Raw genomic sequence first — 14,940 nt, 5'->3', positions numbered from 1 at the left:
TGGAGTTTCAGCTTTAGCATCATTCCTTCCAAAGAAATCCCAGGGCTGATCTCCTTCAGAATGGACTGGTTGGATCTCCTTGCAGTCCAAGGGACTCTCAAGGTCTTCTCCAACACCATAGTTCAAGAGGCATGTATTCCACTCCTATTAGTATACCCTAGAGAAACTAGGCAGGCGGATTCCCGTCCACTGTACCCAGGCAGACTTATACCTGATCACCATGCAACGTGCTGAATAATGTTATTATAACATCTTTATTCATAATAACTGGAAACATTCTGAATGTCAAGAGTATAGAGTGAAATAACATGAAGACTTGAAATGAATGGAAAACATTGAAACTGGAAGAACCTCACAACCTTTAATTGGTGATATGGGTAGATTTAGTCTTTTAGATACAAGCTCTCATCTTGGACCTTTCCAAATAACAAGGTCTCATCAAAACAATTTGTCAATACCTTGAGTCAGTAGAACTGCAACGTTATTATAGAACATTTAAGGTAGCTCTTCAGGCATCCCTTAATCTACCTAACTTGGCCTTCGAGGTCCAGATCTGAACACATGTTATAATATTAAAGTTTATGTATCCTTTCTCTTTCTCTTTAGAATTTACTCAAATGAGTGTTACACTTCTAGGTGTATACCCAAAAGAATTGAAAGCAGGGACTGAAATGGGTGTTTGAACACCAATGTTCATAGCAGCATTGTTCACCACAGTCAAAATGGAAAAAAATAAGTGTCTGTTGACATATGAATGGATATAAATACTATGGAATATTATTCTGCCCCCAAAAAGAATGATGTACTGGTGCTTGCCACCATAGGGATGAACCTTGAAAACATTATGCCCAGTGAAATAAGCCAGACATAAAAGAGCAAATATTGTATGATTCCACTTATATGAGGGACCTATAATTGGCAACTTCATAGGTAGAAAAAGTAAAATATAGGGGTTAACTGGGCCTGGAAGGAGACAGGAATGGGGAGTTATTACTTATTGGGTACAGATTTTCTGTTTGGGACGATGAAAATTTTGGGAAATGTACAGTGGTGATGGTTACATAACATTATGAATACATTTACTGTCACTGAATTGTACATCTAAAAATAGTTAAAATCATATTTTATGTGTATTTTACCACAATAAAACTTTTTTAAAGAGTTAACATTTGAGGTATGTGAAAATCAAGGTGTCAAGGTAATCAAGGTGTCTTCACTCTTTTCTCCCTCTTTTTCTTTTAACATATTCCAGCATTTTGAATTGAGAGAAAGGTAAATTATCCTAGTTAAAGTCAGAAATATGTAATGTGAACTTTTACAGAATACTTCTTAGTGACTATAGCTCCTTGGCTATTTCTGCTGTTGAGATTAAGAAGGACAGCTTCTGACAGCAGGAAAATAGGTATTCATGAATATGTACAAAACATGTTACTGGAAAAGATCTGATGGAATATATTTTTTATAGAATTTTCTGACGATAAATGTTGTGGATTATAAATTTGAATCTCTCTGGAGGCATTATTAAACCTTATCAAAATTTTCCTTCCGGTTTATCTGTGGGAGACCAGATGTATGGAATTTATAAGCATAATATTTATTTTGAGGGTTCTATTTCAAAAAAATGTGTATGTAAACACTCTCGGTAAAGCATCTGCTTGTTTCCAGGAACAGATAAAATACATGACAACAGACTGGTTCCAAATAGGAAACAGAGTACGTCAAGGCCGTATATTGTCACCCTGCTTATTTAACTTATATGCAGAATATATCATGAGAAACTCTGGCCTGGAAGAAGCACAAGCTGGAATCAAGATTGCCGGGAGAAATATCAATAACCTCAGATATGCAGATGACACCACCCTTATGGCAGAAAGTGAAGAAGAACTAAAAAGCCTCTTGAGAGTGAAAGAGGACAGTGAAAAAGTTGGCTTAAAGCTCAACATTCAGAAAACTAAGATCATGGCACCTGGTTCTATCACTTCATGGCAAATAGATGGGTAAACAGTGGAAACAGTGTCAGACTTTATTTGGGGGGGCTCCAAAATCACTGCAGATGGTGACTGCAGCCATGAAATTAAAAGACGCTTACTCCGTGGAAGGAAAGTTAGGACCAATCTAGATAGCATATTGAAAAGTAGAGATATTACTTTGCCAACAAACGTCCATCTAGTCAAGGCTATGGTTTTTCCAGTGGTCATGTATGGATGTGAGAGTTGGACTGTGAAGAAAGCTGAGCCCCGAAGAATTTATGCTTTTGAACTGTGGTGTTGGAGAAGACTCTTGAGAGTCCCTTGGACTGCAAGGAGATCCAACCAGTCCATTCTAAAGGAGATCAGCCCTGGGTGTTCATTGGAAGGACTGATGCTGAAGCTGAAACTCCAAAACTTTGGCCACCTCATGCGAAGAGTTGACTCATTGAAAAAGACCCTGATGCTGGGAGGGATTGGGGGCAGGAAGAGAAGGGGATGACAGAGGATGAGATGGGTGGACTGCATCACCGACTCGATGGACGTGAGTTTGAGTGTACTCCGGGAGCTGGTGATGGACAGGGAGGCCTGGCATACTGTGATTCATGGGGTTGCAAAGAGTCGGACACGACTAAGCAACTGAACTGAACTGAACTGAACCATTCCCAGAAGAATTTAGCCTAGAGCCAGTATAATTATTACTGAGAAGGTAGGTTGTTTTATATTACTGTATTTTTTACAAATGAGCATATATGCCAGCTTGGCATTAGCACTATAGGCAGTGCTGCCATGAGCCAGTCCTGATATTCCTGCTACTGCTATTGCTAAGTTGCTTCAGTTGTGTCCGACTCTGTGCGACCCCACAGACGGCAGTCCACCAGGCTCCCTTGTCCCTGGGATTCTCCAAGCAAGAACACTGGAGTGGGTTGCCATTTCCTTCTCCAATGCATGAAAGTGAAAAGTGAAAGTGAAGTCGCTCAGTGGTGTCCAACTCTTAGCGACCCCATGGACTGCAGCCTACCAGGCTCCTCCGTCCATGGGATTTTCCAGGCAAGAGTACTGGAGTGGGTTGCCATTGCCTTCTCCCTGATATTCCTAAATGGTCTTATTTCATCATCTCTAGTCATTCTTCACATTACAGCTGAGGGTGGCTGGTAGCATTTTTCAAGGCTACTGATACTACAGCACACTCTGAGATATGGGGTTTGGGAATCTGCTTATTAACCCCTTTTCTGGTTCTCAGAACCATCTCATTTACGGTACGTTTTAAGCCAGTGGGACAGAATAAGTCATATTTGCTTTTCAGAGATTTTAAATATCTCTCACTTTTAAAGTGACCCCCTATTTTAAGCATCTAAATGATTAGAATGAAAATGATTTTTAAACAGATACCCTATCCCTGAAGAGTTTGCAGAGAGTCTACAACTTAGAAGCAAGTTGTAGAAGGCAACTTAAAAAGCTTAATTTATGGTAAAAAAGATTAAAGCTTTGAAGTTAGATAGATCTTAAACTTTAGTACAGTCACTTGCTAGCTGGTTAATCTTGAATCACTTAACTGCTCTGACTCACAGATTCCTGATCTGTATTGTTTTTGTTGTTCAGTCACTAAGTTGTGTCTGACTTTCTGCAACCGCATGGACTGTAGCATGCCAGGCTTTCCTGTCCTTCACTATGTCCCAGACTTTGCTCAAAGTCACGTTCATTGATGCCTTCCAATCATCTCATCCTCTGTCGCTCCCTTCTCCTCCTGTCCTCAGTCTTTCCCAGCATCAGGGTCTTTTCCAGTGAGTCAGTTCTTTGCATCAGGTTTCCAGAGTATTGAAGCTTCAACTTCAGCATCAGTCATTCCAATGGAATATTCAGGGTTGATTTCCTTTAGGAGTGACTGGTTTGATCTCCCTGCAGTCCAAGAGACTCAAGAGTCTTCACTAGCAACCACAGTTTGAAAGCATCAGTTCTTCATTGCTCAGTCTTTATGGTCCAACTGTCACATCTGTACACAATTACTGGAAAAAACACAGTTTTGACTATACAGACCTTTGTTGTCAAAGTGATGTCTCTGCTTTTTAATATGCTGTCTAGGTTTGTCATAGCTTTCCTTCCAAGGAGCAATTATCTTTTAATTTCATGATTGCAGTCACTATCCACAGTGATTTTGGAGTCCAAGAAAATAAAATTTGCCACGTTCCACTTTTCCCCATCTATCTGCCATTAAGTAATCTATATTAGGATAACAGAATACCAAATAACCTGTTATGAAGAATAAGTGCATCTAGAGTAGTTGGCATAATATCTGCACTCAACAAATGTGAGCCAGGGTAATCACCACCATCATCTTGTCCATTCTGTTTCCTTTTGCAGTGAGTCAAGGGGGATGCAAAATAAGAGGCTAATTTTCTGTCAGCTCCCTCTGTTGCTCAAGGGTAGCTGATTTCATGAAAGTTTTCATGAAAACTTCATGGAAAAAAATAGCATTGCTGCCATTATTACTTAATTATATATTTTTGCCCATTCACTACCATGCACATTCAAATAAAAATGTACTAATCCTAGGAATTCCCTGACAATCCAGTGGCTAGAAGTTGGTGCTTTCAATGCCTTGGCCAGGTTCAATACCTGATCTAAGAGCTTAGATCCCACAAGCCACACAGCACAGCGAGGGTGGGAGAGGTGAAGTAATAATCTTCAATCAAGCAAAATACTGAGAGTATGCTTATTCAATTTTTTTCTTTTTTAAAAGTTGCTACAGAAATTATTTTGTTTAATTATTTAACTAAAATCTGTAAGGAGTGACTTTTGGGAGAGACTTGGGGTGGCTCTTCTGATTCTGATTCTAAGGTTGCATGTGACAAGGGGACTTCCCTGGTGGTCTAGTGGTTAAGATTCCACATTTCCACTGTAGATTCAATCTACTGTACAATCTATTTAATTCCACTGTAGGTTCAATCCCTGGTCAAGGAACTAAGAATAACAAATAAAAATAAAGTTTTTAAACTATGTATTTAAAAAAAAAGATTGCACATGGAGAAAGATCTCCAATAATATGTTGCTTCTTTAGGATTGGGAAGTGTATGTGAACAGATATATTTGTGATATTGAGGTCCACAATGGCCTGAATAAAAATTAAGGCTTTGCTTTACATATATCAGACAGTAAAATATGGGTTAAATGATTAAAGACATTTTAAAGTGTTGAGATAAGTATCTCAGTATCATATTCTCACCTTTTAGATTTATGTGGCAGTAGTAACAATAGTATTTAATGATTATTGTATCAGTTATCTTTTTATTGCTGTGTGACAACCACCTGAAAACATGGGCACTTAAGACAACCATTTTATTTGGACTGGCCTCAGCTAGGCAGTTCTGGTCTTACCTGGTTTCCCTCATGTAATTGTGGTTATCTGATAGCTCACCTTGGGAGAAGTGGGATAGGTGGTCTGAGGTGCTTCACCTCTCTCTCTGTCTAGCTGATGGCTCTAGCTGTTGTTTGAGCCATGTGTCTTTCCCATCGTGGTCTTGGAGTACCAGTAGAGTCAGAACAGAAGCTTAAGCACTTGACTCATTAGTTACACAGCTTCATTTTTGCCACATGCTACAGGACAAAGCAAGTCACCAAGCCATGCCAAGAATCAAGAAACAGAGAAATAGACTTCACTTCCTGGCCAGTTATAGCTGAGACACACTACAAAGGGGCATGCACATAGGATGGAGGAATTTATGGCCAATTTTTAACAATCTACATACTAAGCACTTTTACATTTTTTATGCAGTATCACATTTATTTTTCACAAGTGTCCTATGATATGTGTAAATTATTAAATTTATTTTACAGATGAGAAAAAAAACACTGGGATGTTATATAACTTAACATTTCTAATCTAGAAAATATTTATTAAGAGGTGTTAATGACTGAAACTATAATAATAGAATGTCATTTTTAAAGGAAGGATCGTTGTTCAGTCGCTAAGTCATGTCCCAACTCTTTGCAAGCCCATGGACTGCATCACGCCAGGGTTCTCTGTCCAGCACTATCTCCCTGAGTTTCCTCAAACTCATGTCCATTGAAAGTCAGTGATGCCATCCAACCATCTCATCCTCTGTAGCCCCCTTCTCCTCTTGCCCTCAGTTTTTCCCAGCATCAGGGTCTTTTCCAATGACTCAGCTCTTCACATCAGGTGGCCAAAGTACTGGAGCTTCAGCTGAAGCTGAAGGTTCAATCCTTCCAATGAATATTCAGCTTCAGTCCTTCCAATGAATATTCAGGGTTGATTTCCTTTAGAATTGACTGGTTGGACCAAAAGGAGGGACAGCTCTTTCCCTTTGGCACGCCACTGAAGATCCTGGTGTCGCCATGGGCCGCCGCCCCGCCCGGTGTTACTGGTATTGTAAGAACAAGCCATACCCAAAGTCCCGCTTCTGCCCCTGATGCTAAGATTCGCATCTTCGACTTGGGGAGTAAGAAGGCCAAAGTGGATGAGTTCCCACTCTGTGGCCACATGGTGTCAAATGAGTATGAGTAGCTCTCCTCTGAAGCCCTGGAGGTTGCCCATATTTGTGCCAACAAGTACATGGTGAAAAGCTGTGGCAAAGATGGTTTTCACATCTGAGTGCAGCTCCACCCCTTCCATGTCATCCGCATCAACAAGATGTTGTCTTGCGCTGGAGCTGATAGACTCCAGACAGGTATGCGGGTGCCTTTGGAAAGCCCCAGGGCACAGTGCCCAGGGTCCACATTGGCCAGGTCATAATGTCCATCCATGCCAAGCTGCAGAACAAGGAACATGTGATTGAAGCCCTCCACCAGGCCAAGTTCAAGTTCCCTGGCCACCAGAAGATCCACATCTCTAAGAAGTGGGGATTTACCAAATTCAACGTGGATTAATTTGAGAACATGGTGGCAGAAAAGCGACTCATCCCAGATGGCTGTGGGGTCAAATACATCCCTAATCATGGTCCCCTGGACAAATGGCGGGCCCTGCACTCATGAGCATCAGCGCTGTCCCTTCCTTAATCATGCTCACCAAAAAATGCTATTTCCTGTCAAAAAAAAAAAAAGAGGGACAGAATATTATAAATTAATTCAATTATGTTTTTAAAATATGGGCACACATATACACAAACATTTTGGGAGGAAATGATTTACAAATTCTTCTAAGTTGGAAAGTAATGGTAGAGAGTTGTGATTTCCATCTTTTTTATGCTTTCCATATTTTTCCACATTTTTATACTAAGTATATATTAACTTCTAGAAATGCAAAAGTAATGCTTAAAAAGTAAATCTCTGAAAAAACTCACAAGAAGAAATAGATGATCTGAATAGACCTTTGTCTATTACAAGGAATTGAATCAATGACTAATAACTTAACACAGAAAGCAACAGTGGGTTCACTGGTGAATTCTATCAAACACTTAAGGAAGAAAGTATACAAATGTTATACAATCTCTTTCAGAAAATAGAAGAGAGAATACTTCTTAACTCGTTCTGTAAGGCCAGTGTTACTCTAATACCCAAACCAGACAAAGACATTACAAGAAAGAAAAACAACAGACTGATATTTCTCATAAACATAGATGTAAAATACTTACCACATATTAGCACATAAAATTCAAGAATGTATATAAAATAATGCATTACGACCAAGTGGAATTTGTCACAGATAGGTGACTCAGGGAGTATGATGCCCCCAGCTTCATCCTTCTTTCTCAAGATTGCTTAGCTCTTGGGGTTCTTTTGTGGTTCAAACAAATTTTAGGACTGTTTTTAATCTATTTCTGTGAAAAGTGCTACTGGAATTTTTGTAGGAATTGCTTTTAATCTGTAAATTGTTTGGGGTAGTATGGACATCTTAACAATATTAATTCTTCTAATCCATGAGCATAGAATATCTTTCCATTTAGCCAGACCCTCAGGCAGCAGCTTCTAAAAGAATGAAGTATATACAGCCCTGTGGGAGGGTGAGTGTAAGCCCTATTGGCCACCAGAGCCTGGCTGTTTTAAAACCTGGGGCTCCAGACACACGTGGAAGCTTTTCTGGGAGATACCAGTGTACTGGAGAAAGAGAGCGGGAGAGCACCCGGATGGTCCACAGGTCATATTTATTCCGTCTGACTTTGGTTAATAGTGGCCTTCCAGTATTAAAGCAATATCTCATTATGGTCCAGATTTTCATTTACCTAGTGGGAGAAGGCAATGGCACCCCACTCCAGTACTCTTGCCTGGAAAAGCCCATGGACGGAGGAAACTGGTGGGCTGCAGTCCATGGGGTCACGATGAGTCAGACACTACTGAGCGACTTCCCTTTCACGCTTCACTTCATGCATTGGAAAAGGAAATGGCACCCCATTCCAGTGTTCTTGCCTGGAGAATCCCAGGGACCGAGGAGCCTGATGGGCTGCCGTCTATGGGATCACACAGAGTTGGACACGACTGAAGTGACTTAGCAGCAGCAGTGATTAGTGATGTTGAGCATCTTTTCATACAGTTCTTGGCCAGGCATCTGGGTTTTAAACTGTTACACAGTGCTAAAATTGTGGCTGTCTTCAGCCAATCCTCAAGTCATTTTTAAGACTGCCCATGTCACCTGTTCTTGCCTGGAGAATCCCAGGGACGGGGGAGCCTGGTGGGCTGCCGTCTACGGGGTTGCACAGTTGGACACCACTGAAGCGACTTAGCAGCAGCAGCACCTGTAATTGTTGTTCTAATGCTGTTGGGTTGGATACCTTCACTGCAGCCCCAAGCATTTCTAGTTTAGTCACTGTGTAAGTGAGTGGAGGGACATTCACTCAGAAGGACTTAAAGGCCGCTTTACAAGAGAAGGAATGCCCTATTACATGTAGACAACTCTAGGCCTGCGTGACTCCACTACTGTATTCTCCCATCCGTTTAAGGGAGAGAGTCTTGAGAGTCCCTTGGACTGCAAGGAGATCCAACCAGTCCATTCTGAAGGAGATCAGCCCTGGGATTTCTTTGGAAGGAATGATGCTAAAGCTGAAACTCCAGTACTTTGGCCACCTCATGCAAAGAGTTGACTCATTGGAAAAGCCTCTGATGCTGGGAGGGATTGGGGGCAGGAGGAGAAGGGGACGACAGAGGATGAGATGGCTGGATGGCATCACCGACTCGATGGATGTGAATCTGAGTGAACTCCGGGAGTTGGTGATGGACAGGGAGGCCTGGCGTGCTGCGATTCATGGGGTCGCAAAGAGCTGGACACGACTGAGCGACTGAACTGAACTGAACTGAAGACCAACTTGACATAGACATTGCGGGAAAGGGGAACACTTCCCAACGCATGTGAAGCTGGTGTTGCTCTGATCCCGAAGTCAGACAGACGCTGTCTGCTGAGGGCCCTCAGACCACCTTCTTGAAACACCTGACTGTGGCAGCGAGAGAAAGACTAGTGAAGCTGGGGCTGGAGGCCCACTGGAGGCGGGCTGGGGAGGGGCACAGGCTGCCTGCAGGTCAGCAGGGAAGACCCCGGAACAAGGCTTCCCAGCAGTGTGAATTCTTGGGTCCCATGGGTGACGCTGCAGCAGGAGGGGCCTCCTTCAGAAGCCTCTTGTTAGTGCTGTGCAGAGTCTTTTTCCTTCTTTGACGTTTCATTGGTGTTCTGTTGAGGGACATACACCTTTCCACTAGACAGAACAGAACGAATAATTGCTCTGCTTTTTCATCAAATTAGAGTTTTTCTGGCAGTTTTGCAGTGGTTGACATGGCTTAACCATTTTCACAAAATTCCTCCCCATTCTTTCCCGCCTGTTTTGTCCTGAGGCCTTAGATTCCTGTGGTCCCCGAGTTCCGCGGCTGTGGGAGGAGAGGGGCTTGTGCTCGTGCCCCAAGCTGTGCTACCTGCTGCGGGCAGCAGGGGAGCAAAGGCCCCTGAGGTCCCGTCCGCATCATCTTGGATGCTCATCTTCCCATGAAACCGCCCCAGGAGGAGGGGTGACACCGAGAAGAAGGAGAAGAGCTGGAATTGGAGTCGATGCTGGGACCTGCAGGTGACCTTCCGGGAGAGATGCGGGTGGGGACAAGCCCCGAGGGCCTGGGCCCAGTGCTTGGCCCTCCCTGCTCTTAGCTACTGGTGCTCAGGCAACCACATGGCTGGGATTTCTGGCAAAGCTTTCTCCATTTCACTCATCTGGGAGTTCTCAGCACTTCATATGAATTATTGCATGGAAGGCTCACAAAAACCTGTTGAAGTAAATCCCACTCTTCTTCTTTCAGGTGTGGAGACCCTGCGGCCAGCTGGGAGCCCAGGGATGCAAGTGGGTCCAACAAGGGCGGGTCAAGGCGCCTTCCCTTGGTGTCCTTGTCAGTGCAGCTCAGGAGCCTGCCCTTAGGATTCAGAGTTGCTCCGCCCTGTGATGCACGAGGCTCCCTGGGCTTTGATGTCAGATCATCTGGAGGTGCCCTCTCCCTTCCTCAGGTGCCAGCAGCCTGGCATGTGGCCAGACTTGAGGTCTCGGCACTGCCCTCTCTGGTTACCTGGCATGAGATGCAGAATGCCCAGGTGGCTCGGTGCCCAGGACGCAAACTTCTCTGAGGAGCTCCCCACCTTGAAGGAGTGGCCAGATCCCACATTTTCAGCTCTACACTCAACTTGCAAGTACACTGTGCATGAGTCATGTTCACGTATCACCCAGATAAGAAAGCATCTTCTCCTCAGACCTCATCTATACAGAGGAGTGATCGCTGGTTGGACTGATCTTTCAAGACCATTATTTATGATTGCTTATTTCCTAAAATGTTTTATTTTTTATTAAATCATAATAATAATTGTACAAAATTCAGAAGAAAATATCAAAGTGAAAGAAGAATTTTTAAAAATTATCCATAACCCTGTCAAGTATAGTAATAACCACCGTGAATATTTTGGTGTTTTTCATTCATTTCGTGTGGGTACACATATATTAAATATGTGAAAATACGGAATGATGTTATTACATTTATTTGATAATCTTCTTCTAAACATTTCATCAACATACACTACAGAAAAATGCACTACCTCCTTTTTTACCCAGTACATAGCAATCACCTTAACCCATCATTATATCCTCTTCTGCAGCAGAGTGTTTGATAACTGCAGCATTCCTCCGTGAACCTGCCACTCTCTGGGATTCTGGAATTTCCTGCGGTCAAATAACTTTCTGATATGAATTTCAGCTCTTCAGGAGGATTCTTTCTCTCTCTCTCTCTTTTTTTTTTTTTTGGCTGTACTGCACGGCTTGCAGGATCTTAGTTCCCTGATCAGGGATTGAACCCACGCCCTCAGCACCTCAGCAGTGAAAGCACAGAGTCCTAATTATTGAACTGCCATGAAATTCCCCAGTAGAACTCTTTTTTTTTTTTTAATTTTACCTATTTATTTTTGGCTGTGCTGGGTTTTCGTTGCTGCTCAGGCTTTCCCTAGTTGCAGAGAGCAGGGACTACTCTCTTGTGGTTCTCCGGCTTCTCATTGCGATGGCTTCTCTTGTTGTGGAGCACGGGTTCTAGGGTGCTCAGGCTTCTACAGTTGCAGCACATGGGCTCAGTAATTGTGGCTCCAGGGCTCTAGAGCACAGACTCAATAATTGTGGCCCACAGGCCTTGCTGCTCCTTGGCATGTCGGATCTTCCCAGATCAGGGATGGAACCCATGTCTCCCGAATTGGCAGGTGGATTCTTCACCACTGAGCCACCAGGGAAGCCCTAGTAAGATAATGCTAATCAGCATGTCTGGGTTTGGGGCCCAGGAATCTTCACTTTAAATAAGCCCATCTAGGCAGTAGTCTTGCCTGGAAAATCCCATGGGCGGAGGAGCCTGGTGGGCTGCAGTCCATGGGGTTGCTGGGGGTTGGACACGACTGAGCGACTTCACTTTCACTTTTCACTTTCATGCATTGGAGAAGGAAATGGTAACCCACTTCAGTGTTCTTGCTTGGAGAATCCCAGGGACAGTGGAGCTTGGTGGGCTGCCATCTATGGGGTCACACAGAGTCGGACACGACTGAAGCGACTTAGCAGCAGCAGCAGCAGGAAGTCTTATGAGCATTAAAGTTTGAGAGAACCTGGCCTTTCACCACTTTAAATGTGAGCATACTTTCTTGGTGTGTCATTTTCCAGATTGATTGAGGTGGTAGCCCTCATGTTCTTCAGGAAAGGAGCTTTATGTCTGTAGCTCCTAGATTGTAGGGTCTCTGCTTAGCAGGTTGTGTGGAGATGAGATGCCTTAGAGGGGATGAGCTGGCTCCATCACTTGCTCACCCACTTTTACCCTCAGAGCCTGGATTATCTCCTTGCAAAACATTGATGGTGAAAATAATTATCTCCCAGGGATGCTCCAAGGACTGCTTGAGATAATGCTTGAGAAGTCTCTGCAAAACAAAACCTGCTCTACAATTTTTTTTTACCATTATTATTCTCCACAGTTCTACCCTTTTCCCTCTCAGCCATAGAGGAGTCCTAGTTAACAGTTGCTCCTATGCCTGTGATGTCCTGTATAGCAGCCACATGTGACTTTTGAACATTTAAAATGTGGCTAGTCTGGGGAATACCCTGGTGGTCCAGTGGTTGGGACAATGTGCTTCCACTTCAGGGACCCTAGGTTTAATCCCTGCTCTGGGAACTAAGACCCCACAGGCCTCACAGGTTGGCCAAAAAAAAAAGTGACAGGTCTAAATATTATTAGGTTTTATTTTTTAACATTTATTGAAATATAGTTGATTTACAATGTTGTGTTACTTTCGGGTATACAGCAAAGTGATTCAGTTATACAAATGATACATGTATGTTGTTTTTTAGATTCTTTTCCATTATAGGTTATTTGTTGTTGTTTAGTCACTAAGTCATGTCTGACTCTTTTGTGACCCCATGGACTATAGCCCACCAGGCTCCTCTGTCCATGGGTTTCTCCAGGCAAGAATACTGGAATGAGTTGCCATGCCCTCATCTAGGGATGGAACCCATGTCTCCTACATTGTCAGGCAGGTACTTTATCACTGAGCCACTAGGGAAGCCCACTTATTGTTCATTATAAGATACTAAATATAGTTCCCTGTGTTATACAGTAGGTCCTTGTTGGTTATCTGTTTTATATATGGTAGTGTATATTTTGGAGAAGGAAATGGCAACCCACTCCAGTGTTCTTGCCTGGAGAATCCCAGGGACAGAGGAGCCTGGTGGGCTGCCATCTATGGGGTCGCACAGAGTTGGGCACGACTGAAGCAACTTGGCAGCAGCAGCAGCAGCAGCAGCAGTGTATATTTGTTAATTCCAAACTCAGTTTATCCCTCCCTGCCTTTTCCCCTTTGGAAAGATAAGGTTGTTTTCTATGTCTATGAATCTATTTCTTTTTCGTAGATAAGTTCATTTGCATTATTTTTTTTTTAGATTCCACATATAAGCAATATGTGAAACTTATCTGTCTGACTTCACATAGTATGATAATCTTTAGGTTCATCTGTTGCTATGAAAGGCATTAGTTCATTCTTTTTATGGCTGAGTAGTATTCCTTTATATATACATACTACATCTTTGGGGCTTTCCTGGTGGCTCAGTGGTAAAGAATCCACCCACAATTTGAGAGACCCGGGTTCAATCCCTGGGTTGGGAAGATCCCCTGGAAGAGGGCATGGCAACCCATTCCAGTATTCTTGCCTGTAGAATCCCCATAGTCTGGTGGGCTACAGTCCATGAGGTCACAAAGAGTCAGACATGACTGAGCGACTGAGCACGCGGCATACCACCTCTTTATCCATTCCCCTGTCAATGGACATTTAGGCTGCTGCCTTGTCTTTTCGCTATTGTAAATAGTGCTGCTATGAACATGAGAGGTGCAAATATCCTTTTGAATTAGAGTTTTCTCCAGATATATGCCCAGGACTGGGATTACTAGATCATATGGTAGTTCTGTTCTTAGTTTTCTAAGGAACCTCCATACTGTTCTCCATAGTGGCTCCACCAACTTACATTACAAAGAATATATATATACTTTTTGCCGTACAGCAGAAATTAACACAACATTGTAAATCAAATATACCTCAATAAAATGTCAAGAAAGCAAAATCAAAAACTGATCAGTGGTCACCCAGGGCTCAAAGTTACTACAAAGGGGCTGGATGAACATTTTATATCATAGGAAAAGTTCTATATCTTAACCATGGTATCCAGCTTAGATATTTGCCTGAAGTCACTTACAGAGGAGAATTCTCTGGTGGCCTAGTGGTTAGGACTTGGTGCCTTCACTGCCAAGGGCCGGGATTCACCTGATTGGGAAACCGAGATCCCACAAGTCACATGGCCAAAAAATGAAAGAAAAAGGGACTTCCCCGGTGGTCCAGCGGCTAAGACTCTGCACTCATAATGCAGAGGGCCCCTGTTCAAGCCCTGGTCAGGGAACTAGATCCCACATGCTGCAACTAAAAAATCCTGTATGCTGCAATGAAGACTGAAGATCCCACATGCTGCAATTAAGACCTGGTGTAGCCAAATAAATAAATAAATATTTTAAAAAATAAAAAAAAAAAAAAATGAAAGAAAAAAAACCAAAACTCATAGGACTCTATACTGAAAAGAGGAAATTTTACTGTAATTAAATTATATTTCCATATTAAAAAAGAATGCACAGTCCACATTTTACCATAAATTTTACTTAAAAGAAATCCATATTGGAATATTGGGATCTAGTTGTTGTGCCTGTTGGTATGTGTAGGGGTGACAGGCTGAGTCCTGCAACCTGCCCTGAAATGTATCAGAAGTGAGATGTAGGGAGAGTCAGACACAGGTGTGCACAGACGTGCCACAAAGCAAGTGTAGTAAAACGCTCATGGGAGAACCAAGGTCTGCACTTCTCTAAGTGCTGTGCCGGGGAACCCTCAGCATCACCCTCACCTGGAAACTTGCTAGAAGTGCATGTTCTCAGGCCAGACCCACTGAATCAGAACTAGAGGAGGCCCCGCCCTGTGCCTTAAGCCTTTGAAGTGACTCCAGTGCAG

General features: G+C 42.9%; 1 pseudogene; it reads left to right on the top strand.

Moving 5' to 3' along the window:
- Positions 6,283–7,010, top strand: LOC102170436 (annotated as a pseudogene).

This window comes from Capra hircus, chromosome 12, assembly GCF_001704415.2.
Source record: "Capra hircus breed San Clemente chromosome 12, ASM170441v1, whole genome shotgun sequence".
Lineage (NCBI taxonomy): Eukaryota > Metazoa > Chordata > Mammalia > Artiodactyla > Bovidae > Capra > Capra hircus.
This window is presented reverse-complemented; position numbering and strand designations above follow the sequence as displayed.